Below are 18,258 nucleotides of genomic sequence, written 5' to 3'. Positions count from 1 at the left end.
GAGCAACGGAAAGCCAGGAAAGGCCAGGCACCTCAAACGCTGGGCAGGGTGGAGGGGACATGCCCGGAGCGTCCACGCTGCCCGTCCACGCTGCCTTGCCTGGTGGCAGTGGGAATGGTGGCCTCGCGTCTGCCTTTCAGACAGGAGCATCCTGAGATTTAGGGGCAGGAGATGGCATTGACAGAGCCACCAAGACTCCAGGGCTTAGTGACTGGCCCCCTGCTCCTATCCGGTTCCTTCCCTGTCCACCAGCTCAGGCACAAACCGGGGTATGGCCGAAGCCCCTACTCCACCCCCTCCATACCCGGACCCACCCCTCAGGCCTGTGCTCCGGACACTAGGAAGAACAGGAGACCCCCGAAGAGGGAGAGAGGTGAGTGCCGCGAAGGAAGGAGCACGTGGGCGGAGGGTCCACCGTGTCCCTTTAGGGCACCAGGAAGAACCTGCAGCACCGCGCCATGGAGACCACGTCTGCCCTGACGTGAAAGAGGAGACCCATTCCAGGGGAGATCCGCGGCACAGAAGGCAAGCAGAGGGAGAGGCCGGGGTGCGCAGACGGGAGATGGATTTAGGCTTCGCGGGAAGAACGTGCAGAGGTGCTGCGCCTGCGTGACAGCTGCCTGCCCTGAGTGTGTGCGTGCACGTGTGCAAGTGTGCATGCGTGTGTCCGCATGTGCACGTGTGTGGTGGGCACGCCTGTGTTTGCACACGCGTGTGTATGTGTGCATACATGTGTGGGTGTGCACGTATGCAGTGCCCACGCCTATGTGTTCACACGCGCGTGTGTGCTTGTGTGTGCATACGTGTGTGGGTGTGCACGTGTGCAGTGCCCACGCCTATGTGACCGCACGCGCGTGTGCTTGTGCATGTGTGCATACGTGTGGGGGTGTGTGCGCGGGCACTGCGAGTGCGTGTGTGCCGTGGGAGGCCTCTCCTGCGCTCAGCACATTTTCCTCCTGGTGGTCAGACAAGAGTCCGCGCACAAGGGAAACACAAGACACCCTCTGGCGCACCCTGAAGAGTCCCCCGCCCCGTTTCCTCTTTGTGTGGGGAGGGGTCCATCCTCGCTTTGGGTGTGAGGGCGGGATCTGGGGACATTTTCTGGGTTGAGGCGATCGACTCTGACGTCAACACTTGGAAGTCAGGGCAGACGGGAGCACAGCGCGCGGAGAGGCCTCCGGGCCGCGACTCCCGGCCATGCGCCTCTCCCGGGGGCGGCTCCGGCCCGACACTGCCGCGTTAGCCTTTCCGAACCTCGGCGTGTGGACAAGGGAGGGGGCGCCCCGGACTCGCGCCGGCGGCCGAGGACAGCCCCGACGGAAGCGGGGGCGGCGGGCGGCGGGCGGCGGGCGGCGGGCGGCGGGCGGCGGGCGGCGGGCGGCGGCGGACTCAGCAGAAATCGTCACGGGTGGGGAAGGAGCCGGCCAGGCAGGCGCGCAGGCGCTGGACCGGAAACCGGAAGCCGGCGTGGCGGCTCGGGGCAGGCGGACTTCCGGCCCCGCCCCGCCGGCTTAATTCGGGGCCGAACGTTCTCCCAGGTCCTGAGGCGTTCGCGTCGTCGTCTCCTTGGCAGCGGGGGGCTTCGCTGCCTGGCCGAGAGCCAGGTGGGGGACCCAGAGCACTCCCACCGCGCTCTGCCCCCGTGCGCCTTGGAGACCGCGGCTCCCGCCCATGGGCGCCGGGCGCGGCCGAGGCGAGGGACACTGCCCTCGCCCTCCCCGGGATCCTGTATCCAGCGGGGACCCTGGGTGTGGGCACCTGATGGAGCGTCGTCCTGGCCCCTCAGGCCCTCCCGCCTGGGCAGTGGCTGGGTGACGGCACTGTCAGTGTGGTGACGTCACCACACGGGTCGGGCGATGGCCGTTCTCTTTCCGCGCCCATTCTACAGGCGGGGAAAGCAAGGCCCGCAGAAGGCCTACTGGCGATCCCTGCTCTGGGCCGCTGCTTGTTGGTGGTGCCCGCTGCCCGTCTCCCAGCAGGCAGGAGAGAGGCGTTCCGAAGAGGGCCCCAACACTGGAGGGAGTTAGGGGGCGAGAGCTGGCCTCTGGGTCAGTTAGGGACGTGCTGGTCAATACCAGGATTGACCCCCAATTCTTTTTTCTTTTTTTATGTTTGTTTATTTGGAAGGCAGAGTTGAAAGAGGAGAGACAAAGAGATCTTCCATTGGCTGGTTCACTCCCCACATGGCCACAATGCCCAGGCAGGAGCCAGGAGCTTCCTCCGGGTCTCCGGTGTGGTCAAGGGGCCACAGGGGCTTGGGCCATCAGCAGGACCAGAAGTGGAGCAGCTGAGACTCGAACCAGCGCCCATCTGGGATGCCGGCATTGCAGGCAGTGGCTTTACGCCTGGGCCACAGTGCCAGCCCAGGCTCCCAATCTCGATGGTTCAGTGCAGTAGAAATGACTGTAGGAGTCCCCAGTTACCTAAGGAGAGGGGTTCCTGCACCAGCCCCACCCCATCCCCTGTGGATGCCAACTCTGAGGAAGCTCCAGTCCCTTCTGTAAAGGGCGTGATGTTTTCATAGAACCCATACCTGGCCGGCGCCGCGGCTCAACAGGCTAATCCTCCGCCTTGTGGCGCCAGCACACCGGGTTCTAATCCCAGTCGGGGCGCCAGATTCTGTCCCGGTTGCTCCTCTTCCAGTCCAGCTCTCTGCTGTGGCCCGGGAGTGCAGTGGAGGATGGCCCAAGTGCTTGGGCCCTGCACCCCATGGGAGACCAGGAGAAGTACCTGGCTCCTGGCTTCGGATCAGTGCGGTGCACCGGCTGCAGCGCACCGGCCACGGTGGCCATTGGAGGGTGAACCAACGGCAAAAAGGAAGACCTTTCTCTCTCTCTCTCTCTCTCTCTCTCGCTGTCCACTCTGCCTGTCAAAAAAAAAAAAAAAAAAAAAAAGAACCCATACCCTCTGGCTTACAACAGTGGGAGATTTTCCAACTTTATGATGGTGCAGAAGCAATCCGCACTGCATAGGTGCCGAACTTTGTTTGACCTTTTCCAGGGCCAGCCCTGTGTGGTACGCTGCCTTCTCGCGGTGCTGAGTGGTGGTGGCTGGGCACGTCTCCCTGTCAGCCCCACTGCCGGTCGTGTGCTGCCTTCAGCATGACAGGTTGAGCGCTGTTACAAGGTGGCCTGTGTGTTAGGTGATTCTGTCCACTGCAGACCAGGGTGAGTGTTCTGAGCATGTTTAAGGTAAGCGGGGCTCCGCCACGTGTTCACTAGGTGAGGCGTAGTAAATCTTTTTTTAAAAAGATTTATTTGTTTGAGAGGGTTACAGAAAGAGAGAGATCTGCCATCCACTAGTTCAGGCCCCAAATGACCATAATGACGAGAGCTGGGCCAGGCCAAAGCCAGGAGCTCCTCCTGGGTCCCCCACATAGGTGGTAGGGGCCCAAGTACCACTTAGGGCATCTTCTACTGCTTTCCCAGGTGCATCAGCAGGGAACTGGTTTGGAAGTGGAGCAGCTGGGACATGAACTGGTGCCCATATGGGATGCCAGTATTGTAGGCGGCAGCTTAACCTGCTATGTCATAATGGCAGCCCCTAAATGTATTCTCAGTTTATGACGTTTTGAACGTATGTTGGGTTTGTTGGGTTGTAATCACATTGCATATACAGGAGCGTCTATACTTTAGTTTCTAGGTTACTTATAATACCTAATGCAATGTAAATACATACTATGTGAAGAGTTGTTGGACCCTACTTCTTAGAGCAGAGGTGGGGAACATCCAGCCCGACGGTTGTATGAGGCCCACAGAGTCACTTGGTCTGGCCCCACCAAGTCAACCGTTGGCAGGACTCAAGATTCAAAAAATTATGGGTGGATGATTTCTAAGTTGATAATTTTCTATTGCCCCCAAATGATGTTAACAAATACTCAGTGGCTTTTGGCAGAAGAAAGATTCCCCACCCCTGAGCTAGGGAGTAATGACCAGAAAAAATGTGCATGTTTAGTAGAGAGGCAATTTTGAAAACAATTTTACTTTATTCATTTTCATTTTATATACAAATACATATATATATACACATACAGAGAGAGAGAGAGTGAGAGAGAGAGAGAGAGATTCTCCATCCACTGGTTCACTCTCCAGTTGCCCACAATAGCTGGTGCCAGGTCAGTCTGAAGTCAAAAACCCTGAACCCAACCCAGGTTCCCCGTGTGGGTGGCAAGGACTCAGTACTGAGCCGCCACCTGCTGCCCCCAGGGCGCACATCAGCAGGAAGCTGGGTTGGAAGCAGAACGGTGTGGGATGCAGGTAGCCCAGGTGGCTGCTCACCTGTTGGACCACATGGCGCCCAGGTGCAGTGCTGCTTCCCCCTGTATTTCTGGTGCGTGGTTGGCTGTATGAGTGGGTGTGGCACCCCGGATCTGGACAGCGCCTGTGTCTGTCCTGCAGCACTCGGATGAGGCCGTGCCCACTGCAGTCCCATCAGTGCCTCCAGGTCCCAGACTTGTCTCCGATCATGGCTCTGCCATCGACTTCTGCTTCCAGGGGAAGGGGAGAGGGGACATGGCACAGGCTCCCCTTCATGGCCTTGATCTGGGTATGACACAGTCACTTCTGTTCCCACTCCATTGGCCTCCATGGGTCACATGGGCTTGCCTAGCCAAAGTGAGGAGGGATGTGTTCCCACTGTGGGCAGCTGCTGCTCAGGATGCTGCGTCCTCACAGCTGCTCCTCAGCACTCAGCTACTCCTCAGTGGTCAGCTGTTCCTCAGAGTGCTATGTCCTCACAGCTGCTCCTCAGCACTCAGCTACTCCTCAGTGGTCAGCTGCTCCTCAGAGTGCTGTGTCCTCACAGCTGCTCCTCAGCACTCAGCTACTCCTCAGTGCCATGTCCTCACAGATACTCTTCAGTGCTCAGCTACTCCTCAGTGATGTGTCCTCACGGCTTCTCCTCAGCACTCAGCTACTCCTCAGTGCTCAGCTACTCCTCAGTGATGTGTCCTCATGGCTTCTCCTCAGCACTCAGCTGCTCTTCTCTGCTGTGTCCTCACAGCTACTCCTCAGGGCTGCATCCTCTCATTTGTTCTTCAGTGCTGTGTTCTCACAGCTGCTCCTCAGCACTCAGCTACTCCGCAGTGCCACTTCCTCACAGCTACCTTCAGTGTGTAAGATGTTTGGGGCATTACTTGTCTCTACTGCAGCTTCAGTGACTTCTTGTTCCTTTCTACCCCGTGACTTTTAAGTTTTCGTAATTCTGCTCCAGCTTGGCCGTGGCCCTGTGGGGGATGTACCAGCCCGAGGACGGCTGCGGGGGCACACCCTAGCCTGGCGTTATCAGCACTTGCAGGACGCCCCAGCCTTTTCTTAGGTCCTGGCTGGTACGGTCCTTGACCGCGTTCCCGCGGTGGGGAGGGGCTGCGGGGCAGAAGCCGGAGGGCAGAGGAGGTTCTCCAGCGCACGGTGTGTGCGCGACGTTCAGGAGAAGCCTCTCCGCCCGTGCCGGCCTCATCTGCACCTGCCGGCTGCATGATGAGGCTGTCTGTGCACAGAGCCAGCCTCTCTGGCCATCCCCGGGACACCTCTGCCGCTGGCGCAGCCCAGAAGCGCGCTGTGGTGGTTCACGGCGCTGCCGAGGCACAGCGCCTCTGAACCGTGGGAGCCGCTTGCTCTGCAGGGATGCTGAAGTGTGTCGTGTGGACGCGGGTGATTTGTGAGTCCACATGGGTGCGCACTCCTCTCCCTCTCTCCCGTCTCATACTCAGTGTCTCTTGTTAAACCCCGAGAATTGCTGTGTGTCAGGACGTCACGCACCGTCTCTCCCACATGCGAGACCGTGCCGGCCCCTCCCTGGCGGGGCTCTCTCGCACAGGTGGAAGCACACCCCCTTTCTTCCCAGTGCGGCTCTCTCGTTCGTGTGAGGGGCCCCCGAGTTCTGTGTGCACGCCTGGGGACTGTCTGGTCCGAGTGAGTCACACTGCCTTTCCTGCTCTGTAACCGGAACCCTGACAGGGATAGGCGGTGTTAAGGCATCTTGGGTGAGATGGAAGGGTGACGGGGAAGGGGAAGAAGCTGGTGCCCGTGTAAGCCAGTGCGTGTGTGTGAGATCAGCAGGAGGAGTTGGTGGCTGCCTCAGGCCCGCGTCTATACCCGGCCCTATGCCCTGAGCTGACCTTTGCAGCCGGCCCTGCCCACCCCATCCACGTCCCTCTGCCCGGGGCGAGTGCATGGGGTTGGGGTTCCTTGCCAGAGCCCAGACTTGTTCTGTGTCACCCAGACAGTGGTCAGCTTTGTGCAGAGCCTGGAGCTCGTGAGAGTTGTGACAGGCCCACACTGCTTGGAGCTGCTGAAAGGCCCCCGCAGGAGAACCACTGCAGAGAAACCCGGCCCTTGGGAGCGCTGCGTGTTGTCCCTCGGAGATGAGTCGCCCCTCTCCGGCAAGTGGGTTTTGATCTGTTGCGGACCTCAGAGGAGACCGAATGCCCCCCTCCCCCGCCGTAGCCCTGTCCCACGACGCCTGAGCTGTCCACCGCGAGCGGGCGCAGAGCTCGCTTGTGCTTCGTTGGTTGTGAGATAGCAGCACAGAACACCTGGGCTGCCAGACCAGACGATGTCGTCACAGAGATTTCTGCAAAGCTTTTAGGGAGACCTGAGTTACGGTCCTCACGGCCATGGCCAGGTGACTGCGGTGTGCGTTCCCTTGTGTGCAAAGCGCAGCTGTCTCTGAAGAGTGCTGGGCGGGCCCAAGCCAGGGCAGCGTTCAGTCAGCTGGGATCCCCAGCTGTCGGCCTGCTCGTGGTTCCCCTCAGAGGGCCCGTGGGCAGGCAGCTTGCTGCATGTGCTGTGCGTGTGCTGTCTTGTGTACCTGCCTGCATCTCAGTTCGGATGTGCGTGGGGGGTAAGAGGGTCCTGGGGAGGGGTTTAGGTGTGTTGTGCCCCAGCTCCTGAACAGTGTTTTGTGTGTAATGTAAATAGAGTTATAGGCATTTATAAAATTGGGGCTGGCAGTGGGCCTACTGCTTAGGCCACTGCTTAGGGTGCCCACATCCCTTACCTGAGTGTGCCTGGGTGGAACTCCCGGCTGCACTTGAGATTCCAGCTTCCAGCTAGCGTGCACCCTGGGAGGCAGCTGTGATGGTTGTGGTCATTGGGTCCTTGCCTGCCATGTGGGAGACCAGGACTGGGTTTCTGGCTCCTGCCTTTGCCTCCCCACCCCCACTGTTGTTCAACCTTTCAAACGAAATGATAAGTAGGTACAAATTTTAAGAGAAACAACCTATTTTTAGTGAAGACACCCGTGAACATCATCTGGAGCCAGGCGTCCATGGAGCACAGCTAAGGAGGTTCTAAGTACTTGGTACTGAATTGAAGTGCTCCCTAAAGAGAACAGGCAGGAGTGAGGACGGCACAGTCCTACGTCTGGGTTTTAATGTCCACAGAAAACAGACGTAAGTTAAAGAGCCAAAGATGACATTACATGTGTGTCGATGACAGCCATGGAAAGTTGCATATGGTTCCTCTGAGGAGGAGAGACAGTGGGGAGTCGGTAGTGTCTGAGCACTGTGGAATTGTTTTTCTGCTATTGAGGTTGGTGGTTAGAAGTTTCATAAACCGTCAGGTGAGTGTTGGCCTGGGTGGAGGGTTGAGGTGTGCGCCCCGGGTGGCCTGGGTGAGGCCGTGGTTAGCGAGGGAGAGCCGGGCACCAGGGTCTGCCTTCGGCTCCACCAGAACAACCGGCTTTCATCTCAAGATGGAGACTCACACAGAGACTCCCACGGCATTGAGTTTGAGTCTGCTTCCCACAGGTGTCATGTTGCCTGGTGTCTCCCTGACCTTCCACACTTCCTCTGTAAGATGGAGAAAGCAGGAAGCTCCCGGGAGGGTGGGCGGGAGGCAGTGAGACCATCCAGGTCAGCTGCCAAGCCCTGCACCAGGCCCATGGCATCCACAGAAGAAATGTGGGCTCTTGGTGAAATCCTGCCAGGCACGGGCTTGCACCTGAGTGTGCAGCCCACAGAGCAGGGGTTCCGAGGAACCAGGACTTGAGTCTGCGTGTGTGTGTGTGTTGACACACACACACACATACACAATTCCCAAAAGCCCACAATGGCCTCTAACTGGGGCCGAAGCTGAGGGCAGGGCACTGGATCCAGGTCTCCCACGTGGGCGTCAGGGACCCACTTGCTAGCAGGTGGCTGAATCAGGAGCCGAGCTGAGCCCATCTGCGACACGGGCATCTCAGCTGCAAGCCATGCTCAGCCTTCACTCCAGGTGTTCTCCTTTCTGAGGTCTGTTTTCGTCTCTGATCCGGCTGAGTGACAATTGCCCGGTGACAGAAAGTGGCCCTGTCCTACCCACCGGGTGTCACTTCCTGTCAGGGGAAGAACGCCCTCGTTGTGTAGGCAGCCCCTCGTTCCTCGGTTTTACTCGTGTGCGTTTCTTCTTCTAGAGAGGGGCCATCAGACGGTCACTCAGAGATGTCCACACTCTTGATTAGTCGCCTCGGGGAACAGACCAGGCAGCTTGCGTCTTCACTGGAGAAGTTGTTCACTCCAAAGCAACATTTACCGTAAGCTGTCTGCGTCTAAGAATGGTACTGAGATGGAGGGCCCAGCCTGCTTCCTCCTTGGCCAACCAGTCATTCTCATAAAGTGAATCAACTCTCAGGCCATCGTGCTGAGTGAAATAAACCAGGCCCGGAAAGACGCACAAGCGTGACCTCACTGTCATGTGGAAAGCAAGAGGCTGAGCCCAGGGAAGCAGGGAGGGGAGGAGAGGCCACCAGGGTCTGCAAAGGGCAGAGGAGGCGAGGTCAGGTGCAGAGACACCGTGAGGTGGGAGGAATGGGTCCTGGGTTCCACAGGGTGACTTCAGCGGCCAGTAATGCACTCTGCAGAATGGCCGGAAGAGGATTTGAGCGTTCCCTTCACCAGGAAGTGGTACGTGTTTGAGGTGATGGGTCTGCTAATTACCCTGCTGTGATCGTCACACCACATACACCCTGAAACGCCTCCCCGTGCTCTGTAAATGTGTATAAGTTTTACAGTTTCTGATGTATGGATAGAAACGCAGGGAGAGAGAAGAATCTTCCATCTACTGGTTCACGCAACAAATGCACACAGCAGCCGGGTCTGGGCCAGGCTGAAGCCAGGAGCCTGGAACTCCATCTAGGTCTCCCACATGGGTGGCAGGGACCCAGACACTGGAGCCATCGCCCGCTGCCTCCTGGGGTTCACGTGAGCAGGAAGCTGGATCAGAAGTGGAGCAAGGGAGACCAGCATTTGTGGTACAGTGGGTTCAGCCGCTGCCTATGTTGCCAGCCTGCCATGTTGCAGGGCTGGCCTGGTCCTGGGTGCTCTGCTTCTGATCCAGCTCCCTCCTCAAGTGCCTAGGAAGGCAGAGGAAGGTCCAGATACTTGGACCCCTGCCACCCGTGTGGGAGACCCGCGTGGAGTTCCTGGCTCCTGGCTCCTGCCTGATGCAGCCCCTAGCATCACAGCCAGTTGGGGAGTGAACCAGTGGATAGATCTCTTTCCCTCTCTCTCTCTCTGTTACTCTGCTTTTCAAATAAAATAAATCTTGACAAAGAAACGAAAAGAAGTGGAGCTGGGTCTGATACCCAAGTGGTTCAATATGGGATGTGAGCATTCAGACCTGTAACTTCATTGCTGTACCAGAAGCCTGCCCCAGAATGTCAGATGTCAATCAGAATAAAAAGAAAACGGTTTTCAGTGGTGAACCAATTGTGACTGTGCCTATGGGAGCTGGAAATGCCCATCATTCAGTGTCCTGTCCACCCCCAGCTCTCTCCACCCTCCTGGGTCCTACCCTGCACGGGGAAGCTGACCTCCTTGGACCGGTCCCTGAGTCCCCTCCCCACAGGAGGCCAGAGGGTGGAAGAAGGGTCTGTGTGTATCTTCCCCTGTCCCTCCATCACTCAGCCTGGCGTGGCAGTGGCTGCCTCCCGCTGTGACATCAGCCTCGCAGACAGCCCCTGTCCCTCGTGCCATGTCCCACTGGGTGCCCTTGGGGTAGTCATGGCTGTTCTGGCTGGCAGTCCCAGGGTACTCTGCCCGCACCTCGGCACAGTCACTCACCGGGTGGGGAGTGGGAGGGCATTCTGCCTTCTGGCTAAGACACTGGCTAGGGGAACGTGTCCCCTATTTGAGTCCCCACTCTGGCTCTCTACTCCAGCTTCCTGCTAATGTGCACCCTGGAAGGTAGTGGTGATGGCTTAAGAAGTCAGGTAGAGTTCACAGCTTCCAGCTTTCAACACCCCCTCCAGCCACTGCGGGCGTTTTGTGGGGAGTGAGACAGTAGATAGGGCTCAGTCTGCGCAGGCTCTCTAAGAAATAGCAAACTGTTTTAAAAGTTCATGGGGGCCAGTGCCGTGGCTCACTAGGCTAATCCTCTGCCTGCGGCGCTGGCACCCCGGGTTCTAGTCCCTGTCGGGGCGCCGGATTCTGTCCTGGTTGCTCCTCTTCCAGTCCAGCTCTCTGCTGTGGCCCAGGAGTGCAGTGGAGGATGGCGCAAGTGCTTGGGCCCTGCACCCGCATGGGATAAGCACCTGGTTCCTGGCTTCAGATCAGTGCGGTGCACCAGCCGCAGTGGCCATTGTGGGGTGAACCAACGGCAAAGGAAGACCTTTCTCTCTGTCTCTCTCTCACTGTCCACTTCCCCACTTCATGGGAAGTGCATATTACAGGAGCTGCACACGGAAGCCTCCTTTGAAGTCCCAGCTGATGATCCCACTGCCGTGACCATCTGAAAAATGGGACGGTGAAGGGGGGTAGTGGGTCCCCGGGGCTGTGGAGAGGGATGTGCAGGTGGAGCAGCAGAGGTTTTTAGGGCAGAAAAACTGTTCTGCCTGCTTCTAGCACCATGGGAAACAGGCACACACACCTGCCCAGCTGCACAGCACCGTGGGTGACGGGCACACACACCTGCCCAGCTGCACGGCACCGTGGGTGACGGGCACACACACCTGCCCAGCTGCACGGCACCGTGGGTGACGGGCACACCCACCTGCCCAGCTGCACGGCACCGTGGGTGACGGGCACACACACCTGCCCAGCTGCATGGCACCGTGGGTGACGGGCACACACACCTGCCCAGCTGCACGGCACTGTGGGTGACGGGCACACCCACCTGCCCAGCTGCACAGCACCGTGGGTGACAGGCACACCCCAGCTGCACAGCACCGTGGGTAACAGGCACACCCACCTGCCCAGGTGCACAGCACCGTGGGTGACAGGCACACACACCTGCCCAGCTGCACAGCACCATGGGAAACAGGCATACCCACCTGCCCAGCTGCACAGCACCGTGGGTGACGGGCACACCCCAGCTGCACAGCACCGTGGGTGACGGGCACACCCCAGGTGCACAGCACACACAGCTGCAGGGTGAAGCTCATGCTAACCGTGGCCGTGGTAATCTTGGTGTCAGCCTAGCTTCCTCCCTCATGGCAATGGACCACTCTGGTTGGAATATTCTTCTTTGAAAAATTTTTTTAAAAGATTTATTTTTTTAGTTGAAAGATGTACAGAGCGAGCGGGAGAGGCCTTCCATCCACTGGTTCATGCCCAAGATTGGTGCAATGGCCAGGCCTGGGCCAGGGTTAAGCCAGGAGCCATGAGCTTCATCTGGGTCTCCCATGTGGGTGCAGGGCGCCAACACGTGGGCTGATTGATGCTTTTTTTCCCAGGCCGTTAGCAGGGAGCTGGCGCAGGTGGGACTTGAATGGGCGCCCATATGGGATGCCAGTGTTGTGAGTGGCAGCTTTATCTGCTGTGCTACAGCACTTGGTGCTGGGGGTGCTCTTGACCAGGGAGGTGGTTTGTGTGGGGGAGCAGATATGCAGAACTCTGTACTTTCCCCTCTGTTTTGCTGTGAGCCTCAACATGAAAAACCAAGTCCGTTAATTAGAAGAAGTCCTCGCTGTGCGATGACCACAGAGGGGGAGACAGGCCCGGCCCACAGAACAAGATGGCCGGCGGCCGTGTCAGGTGGTGGGAAGTTTCCCTGTGCCACAGAGACCTGAGAAGGAGGTGGCTTCCACAGGAGCGGGGTGAAGGCCTGCCCGCACTTGTCCCTGCAGTGCTGCCGATTACTGCGTGGCCCTGTTGTCCCTGGGGTGAGATGAGCGGCTGCGTGAGTAGCTGATCCTGGTCAGGGCTGCAGGCAGGGCAGGGCTCGGTTGAGAGGAAGCAGGTACCAGGAAAATGAAGTCTCGCCTGAGACTTGCAGGCTGCCATGACGGTGAGAGGTTTTAGGAAGCGTTGGAAGTTGTTCACGTCTTCTGGGTGCTCTGCCCCACGCTAAGAGTGCCACTTGAGGGATTCCCCCAACTCACGCTACAGGCCTGCCCCGCACTACGCACTCCTGCTTCGCAGGACAAGAGGCCGCTGGCGAGTGAGGGCCAGATGTCCGATCTGAGCTCACCACCGTGAGCACATTTTGCTGTCCACCATGGTGAATTTTAATGTATCTTTGCTTTTCCAAGTAGATGATAGCAGACGAGGGCAGGAATGTGTCTAATTCCTCTTTTTTTTTTTTTTTTTTTTTGACAGGCAGAGTGGACAGTGAGAGAGAGAGACAGAGAGAAAGGTCTTCCTTTGCCGTTGGTTCACCCTCCAATGGCCGCCGCGGCCGGCGCACCGCGCTGATCCGGTGGCAGGAGCCAGGAGCCAGGTGCTTCTCCTGGTCTCCCATGGGGTGCAGGGCCCAAGCACTTGGGCCATCCTCCACTGCACTCCCGGGCCACAGCAGAGAGCTGGCCTGGAAGAGGGGCAACCGGAACAGAATCCGGCGCCCCAACCGGGACTAGAACCTGGTGTGCCGGCGCCACTAGGCGGAGGATTAGCCTAGTGAGCCGCGGCGCCGGCTAATTCCTCTTTTGAAAGTTCTTGGGAATAATCACCCAAATCAAGATGTTTAGAATATGTAGCTTCAAAGAGTCTCCCCTTGAGCTCCCTCTGAGTCAAAATGTCCCAAAGATAAGCACTGGTCTTGTTTCTGTCACCATGGAGCAGTTTTTCCTCTTGAACGTCATATAAATGGACTCATACAAACAAATGAACGATTCCTTGCGTGCCTGGGCACACAACCATCTGCATTTAGCTAATATACTCAGTCGTGTTAAGTAAATGTTCAAGGAATGCTTAAAGGACCGTGGCTACTGATGGCATGCAAAGCTATTCATAAATATAAATCCATATTTCAATCTGTGAATATATAATATAAATATGAAAATGCTTAAAAAAAACGTGGATGGGCAAGCATTTTGGTGCGCTGGTTGAGCCACCACTTGGGACATCCCCCATCAGAGTTTGGTTCAAGCACTGACTGCCAGCTTCCAATTCAGCTTTCTGCTAGGTACCTGGGAGGCCTCAGGATGATGGCCCACGTGCTTGGGTTCCTGCCACTCCATGGGAGACACAGGTGGAGTTCCTGGCTCCTGGCTCAGCCCGGCTCAGCCCGGCTCTTGCATGTGGGGAGTGAACCTGCAGATGAAAGACTTTTCTCTGTCCCTCCCTCTCTTCTTGTCATTCTACCTTTCATATAAATAAATCAATAAAGCTTTTGTTTTTTTTTTTTTTTTGCAAAAAGTTGTTGAAAAATGGAATTAAAAGGTGAGTTTATTTGGTGCAGAAAAACTTTGAAATAAATCCCTGAACAGTGTTTTCATAGTATGCATCTTCCTCGGGCTTTTTGAAGACTCCTCATACATATGCATGTGTATGCACGTGCGTGTTTATGCAACATGTGTGTGCACACGTGTGTGTGTTTGTGTCTGTGAAAAGCTACCCAGTGGTCTCTCTCCTAGGTAGCACCCATCACACTGCATTTCAGTCTGCAGCCATAATGACCTCAGGAGCACAGTGTTCGTTCTCCTGACCTGGCACATATTTAAAATTCATGGGATATTTGCAGAATCAACGAATAGAGCCTTCTTATTTACTTACTTTTAGTTTTTTGAAAGGCAGAGTCAGAGATGCAGAGACAGAGCTCATCCGTCTTCTGGTTCATCCCCCAGATGCCCACACCCAGTGCCCCAGCTGGCTGTCTTCTGATCGGCCGGCACCTGTGCTGCACCCACAGTTAGAAATCTCGGGTCATCCCTGTGGTGAGTGACTCACTTACGGCCATGATGACAACAGCTGTTGGAGCATTAGGACCCCTCCTGGTGGGAGCTGAGACTGCCAGGGTCCTGCGGTCCCCCCAGGATTCCTGATGTACCCAGCTAGAGAGAGTGCAACAAGTGCGTGCCGGATGCCCTTCTCATGCTGACGTGTGGGGCTGTGAGCAGGTTCTAACTCAATTTCAGAAATGCAGACGTAAAATCGCTTCTAACTCACATCATGAGGCAATTCGTATTGGTTAAGCAAGCATAAGGAATTGCTATTTTTATTGTTATTAAATTACTGTGTATGCCATAGAAAGGTTGCTCTGCTCCAAAAACAGATCATCAGCAACGTGGCTTTTTCCACAGGAAGTAGAAACTCCAAGGGCTTTTTCTCTTCTTTTGATTTTCTTCACCGCTGTCCCAAGAACCTCGGACAGTACCTGGCACGTGCTGTGTACTTGATAAATGTTTGTTAACTCAAGCTCCAACTGCAAGATTCTGAGGTCATTGCTTAGTTTCAGGGGGATAAGAAGAAACTACCAGGAGACGGCACATCCATTTCTACATGGAAACACCCAGAATCTCTGACCCTTTGAGCAATGAGAACCTGCGTAGCAGCTTAAAGATCAGTGGCGAGCCGGCGCCGTGGCTCAATAGGCTAATCCTCCACCTTGCGGCGCCGGCACACCGGGTTCTAGTCCCGGTTGGGGCGCCGGATTCTGTCCCGGTTGCCCCTCTTCCAGGCCAGCTCTCTGCTATGGCCAGGGAGTGCAGTGGAGGATGGCCCAGGTGCTTGGGCCCTGCACCCCATGGGAGACCAGGAAAAAGCACCTGGCTCCTGGCTCCTGCCAGGATCAGCGTGGTGCGCCGGCTGCAGCGGCGGCCATTGGAGGGTGAACCAGCGGCAAAGGAAGACCTTTCTCTCTCTGTCTCTCTCTCTCACTGTCCACTCTGCCTGTCAAAAAAAAAAAAAAAAAAAAAAAAAAAAAAGATCAGTGGCTTCAGTTTGCAGTCTGTACCGCTGGAGCAAACGGCACTTCACTGGTTCATAAAGCAGGAGCACCGCGGGGGGCTGTCGGGGGACTACAGGTGTCCGCATGGCTCTCGTGCTGCTCGGTGGACCTCTGTGAACCCAGCAGGGGTCTCCAGAGCTGTGTGCATCGGGCAGAGCCTTCTCTCTGCATCTTCTGTGGTCAGGTTGACTCTTGGTTTCACTTGTTTTGCATTGTCTCTGCCTCTCTGAGCCTCATTATAGTCCCTTAAACATCCATTCCCAGCTGTCTATTTTTTCCTTTGTCTCTTGGAGCCCACAACAGCCAAGCCCTCAGAGCAGAACACCCAGAGACAGCTGGCAGGCAGCTTGAACGTGGCAGGTTTTTTTTTTTTTTAATTCATTTATTTATTTGAAAGGCAGAGTTACAGAGAGGCAGAGGCAGAGGGAGGGATAGAGTGGTCTTCCATCCTCTGGTTCGCTCCACAGATGGCCGCAGTGGTTGGAGCTGTGCCAATCCAAAGCCAGGAGCTGGGAGCTTTCTCTGGGTTTCTCATGCAGGTGCAGCAGTCCAAGCACTTAGGCCATCTTCCAGTGCTTTCCCAGGCCATAGCAGAGCTGGATCGGAAGTAGAGCATCTGGGAATCGAACTGGAGCCCATATGGGATGCCAGAACTTCAGGTGGCAGCTTCACCCGCTGCACCACAGCGCTGGACCCACACGGCAGGTTTTAGTTGCTTTAGGACAACCACATTAAATTAAAACAAACAAAATGCAACTCCTCTCATGGCAAACCCGTGTGCATCTTAATTAGTGATAGCTGATTGTGACAGCAACAGTTGTGATTTCTTGAGGACCTACTGAGTGCTAACCAGGTGCTTTGCATATAGAGATTAACTTTGCGTGTTGATAACAGAGAAACTGAGGTTTATAGAGACTGTTTTGGTCCATGGAATGAGGCAGAATCATAAATCCTGACACAAGTGTGCTTACACTATTGCCAGTGCCAAAGGGCGACTTTCAGGGTAGCACGTTGTACTTTGCGTCACTTTAGAAAACCCCCTTAACAGAAAATACATATAAACACATGTGCATGCACTCAGACAACATGTTTGTAAACCAACGCAAAATCCTACAGAAAACTGTGACTGGGGGCAGCTGCTCGGCCACCGGGGACACCCACATCCCGTATCAGAGTGCCTGGGCTGAAGGCTGGGCTCAGCTCCCAGTGCCTAGGAACATACACCCTGGGAGGCAGCAGATGATGGCTCTAGGACCTGGATTCCTGCCCCCCAGGAAGACCCGGATGGAGGTCCTTGCTTCTGGCTTTGACCTGGCCCAGGCCCGCCTGTTGCAGGCATTTAGGGCATGAGCCAGAAGAGAGGAGATGTGTGCGTCTCTGTCTCTGGCTGTTTGCCTGTAATAATGACAATAAGTGTTTGAAATGGAAAACTGAACTGCAACAGTGGGTGAGTTAGCTGGCTTCCTGGGCCCTGGCTGGCATCTGGAACTCCGGAGCATTCCATCCCTCTCCAGATAGGCGGGGTGAGGGCTCTAGGACGTGGACTGGAGTGCTCAGCCCAGAGACTCGCGCAAATGAGAGCCTGATCCAGGTGCCTGATCCTAGTGCCGCCGCCGCCGAGGAAGGACAATGCACGGGTCACCCACAGCCATTGCCGCGGGGGCAGCTGTGCTGAGGGTGGCGCTGGCTACCTGCCTTAGGCCCGTCTGGGCTGTTCCCAGCCTCCACACCCATCAGGCTCTTCAGGATATAAGCTGCTTTAAACAAAAAATTTTTTTTTAATTTTTATTTATTTGTTTGAAAGGCAGAATTACAGAGAGGCAAGGGCAGAGAGAGGTCTTCCATTCACTGATTCACTCCCCAGATGGCCGCAATGACCAGAGCTGAGCCCATCTGAAGGCAGGAGCCAGGAGCTTTTCCCAGGTCCTCCATGTGTATGCTGGGACCCAAAGACTTGCGTCATCTTCTGCTGCTTTCCCAGGTGCATCAGCAGAGAGCTGGATCAGAAGAGGAGCAGCCAGGACTCGAACCAGTGCCCATACAGGATGCCAGTGCTGCAGGGGAGGCTTAGTCCACTGTGCCACAATGCAGGTCTTTTTTTTTTTAATGGAATGTGTGTATTATCTTTTTGATCCTTTCTTTCCTTCCTTCTTTGATTTTCTTTTCTCTCAGATTTGTTTATTTGAAAGGTGGAGTCAGAGAGGGAGCAAGTAGGCTTCCATCGACTTGGTCACTTGGATATGAGGTGGGGGCTGGGCCTGAGGAACCCAGGGCCTGGGGCTCCATGCCAGTTTCCCACATGGGTGGCAGGAATCCAGGGACTGGGGCCATTCCTGGGCGCAGCAGCAAGGAGCTGGATGGGAAGTGGGCCAGCCTGATATAAATGGCTTTATAAAAATACCTCTCAGGCCAGCACTTATGTCTGGAATGCGAGTATCTTCCGCTGCAGGCGGGCTTCCATGCCTCAGATTATTTTAGGCCACAGCTCAGTGGGAGACGCGGTGCCATTCTCATGACTTCTGTGGCCTGCCCTGTGCACCTGCACAGGGGGTTTTTATGCTAATGGCTTTGAAGCTGACTTGGCAGCAGATTAAACTCTGCAGGGTCCTCCACATGCTGCCCAGTTCCGGCCTCCCCCTGCGGGCACAGTGAGTGGGGTTTCATCTGCTGCGGGATGGGGTGGGGTGGGGGGACTCACCTGCAGGCAGGCTCACCTGCTGGTGGACTCCCTGTGACACCTTCGGGGGGATGGGCGGATGAGCTGTTAGATCACACCTTTCCAGACCTGCCTCTGGGTTCTGCCGTCAAAGGTCGCTTTAGGGCTTCAACAAAATATAGGCAAACGATGTCCAAGGAGAAGATATGAAAGGCAGAGGGTGCGACAGTGGGGGTGGGTGGGCTGCAGGGGGAGGGTGTGCATGTTGCCCGCAGTTCCCGGCACGGCTGCTGTGCCTGGCGTTGTCCCCTTGTCACAGACCCTGGGCAGGAAACTACAGGAAAGCCAGCATCTGAAAGGGCTCTGGGGAGGCGTCCAGCCCTCCCCCTACCCCCACGCTGCGAGATTTGGGGTAGGGAGCTCTTGTCTGCAGGCTAAACCCAGGGAGAGAGCTTTCCCCCGGACCCCGGGAGGCTGGGGCCCAGGGGACTGCTGCCTGAGACATCTGAGCGTGTG

The 18,258-nt window shown here is 56.3% G+C and overlaps 1 long non-coding RNA gene across 4 annotated transcripts; it reads left to right on the top strand.

The window, feature by feature from the left end:
• The first annotated feature begins 1,473 nt into the window (after positions 1-1,473).
• Positions 1,474-17,203, top strand: LOC103352097 (uncharacterized). Of its 4 annotated transcripts, XR_016214484.1 has the most exons (4): positions 1,475-1,604; positions 3,001-3,167; positions 8,395-8,514; positions 13,312-13,555. It is a non-coding gene; the product is annotated as an uncharacterized LOC103352097 (long non-coding RNA). The 4 variants fall into 4 exon arrangements; XR_016214487.1 differs by lacking the exons at positions 8,395-8,514; positions 13,312-13,555 and adding an exon at positions 15,626-15,858 and having other exon boundaries at positions 1,474-1,604; XR_016214486.1 differs by lacking the exons at positions 8,395-8,514; positions 13,312-13,555 and adding an exon at positions 17,068-17,203.
• The last annotated feature ends 1,055 nt before the right edge of the window (positions 17,204-18,258 follow it).

This window comes from Oryctolagus cuniculus, chromosome 10, assembly GCF_051225735.1.
Source record: "Oryctolagus cuniculus isolate XC-2025 breed Fujian yellow rabbit chromosome 10, ASM5122573v1, whole genome shotgun sequence".
Classification (NCBI taxonomy): Eukaryota; Metazoa; Chordata; class Mammalia; order Lagomorpha; family Leporidae; genus Oryctolagus; species Oryctolagus cuniculus.
Note: the sequence above shows the minus strand (reverse complement) of the source record. Positions and strands in the feature narration are given on the sequence as shown.